General features: G+C 43.1%; 1 non-coding gene across 1 annotated transcript; it reads left to right on the plus strand.

Moving 5' to 3' along the window:
* The first annotated feature begins 304 nt into the window (after positions 1 to 304).
* trnar-ucg (transfer RNA arginine (anticodon UCG)) lies at positions 305 to 377 on the plus strand. The gene has a single exon. It is a non-coding gene; the product is annotated as a tRNA-Arg (tRNA).
* Positions 378 to 987: the final 610 nt, after the last annotated feature.

Below are 987 nucleotides of genomic sequence, written 5' to 3' on the forward strand. Positions count from 1 at the left end.
CTCAATTAATGCTCATTTTGACTTTTAATCTAGAATCTTATGTGTTCAAGGCCTCATTTTCAAGTGTCATCCATCGAAATGAATGGGTTGCAGAGTAATACATAAAAAATGATATAAAATCCTTTTTCGGCACCCAAGCTTTTGCCTTTTCACTATGTCGCTTGTAGGACTGTGATGCAAGTGCCTGTGATGTTTGGGGTCTCTCGGGACCCCGAGAGACAAAGCCAGTACTTCTTGCCGTAGTTATAGAAACTGAATACGGTCCTTTGGTGCGATAGCAGAGCAAAATTTAGCCACATTTGTAGGCCTCGTGGCCTAATGGATAAGGCGTCTGACTTCGAATCAGAAGATTGCAGGTTCGAGTCCTGCCGGGGTCGCAGTTTTAAAATGTCCATTACAAGCGATTACGCCTGCCAGTTGGCTGTGCAAGTGGTTGTTTCAGCTTGTATCAAACTCATGAGAAGTTTCAGTAGTTGTGACCGGATGTCATTCTCATGATATGCCTAATGTGTTTCATTTGAATCGTAACAGCAAGTCATGTTAGCAGATCCAGGAATCAGAGCTATACAGAGAACAACACTTCTCCTGGGCTCATTTTCCTGGTTGCATTTGCCACAATCTGAGCTGTGTTTTTCCTGTCTCCCATCAAACTCATCCGAATGCTTCAGTTGATGTTCCTTGATGTTGATCTAACAATGTTCCATACTGGCTTAGGACCTTTTCTAAACAGGAGAAGATGTAATCCTTAAATAAGTCTAAACCATCCCTCAACTAAAATTGTTTCCAGTTCCTGCATTGCCAACGCCATGAAGCTACTACTTCTTGCCGGAGTTATAGAAACTGAATACGGTCCTTTGGTGAGATAGCAGAGCAAAATTTAGCCACATTTGTAGGCCTCGTGGCCTAATGGGTGGCCCCCGACAACATACCGAGAGCACATCTCTCTAGAGGAAAAGGGAATGTTTTTTGCACCCACTCACAAGATTA

This window comes from Triplophysa rosa, unplaced genomic scaffold (genome assembly GCF_024868665.1).
Source record: "Triplophysa rosa unplaced genomic scaffold, Trosa_1v2 scaffold193_ERROPOS787590+, whole genome shotgun sequence".
In the NCBI taxonomy this organism is placed as follows: Eukaryota; Metazoa; Chordata; class Actinopteri; order Cypriniformes; family Nemacheilidae; genus Triplophysa; species Triplophysa rosa.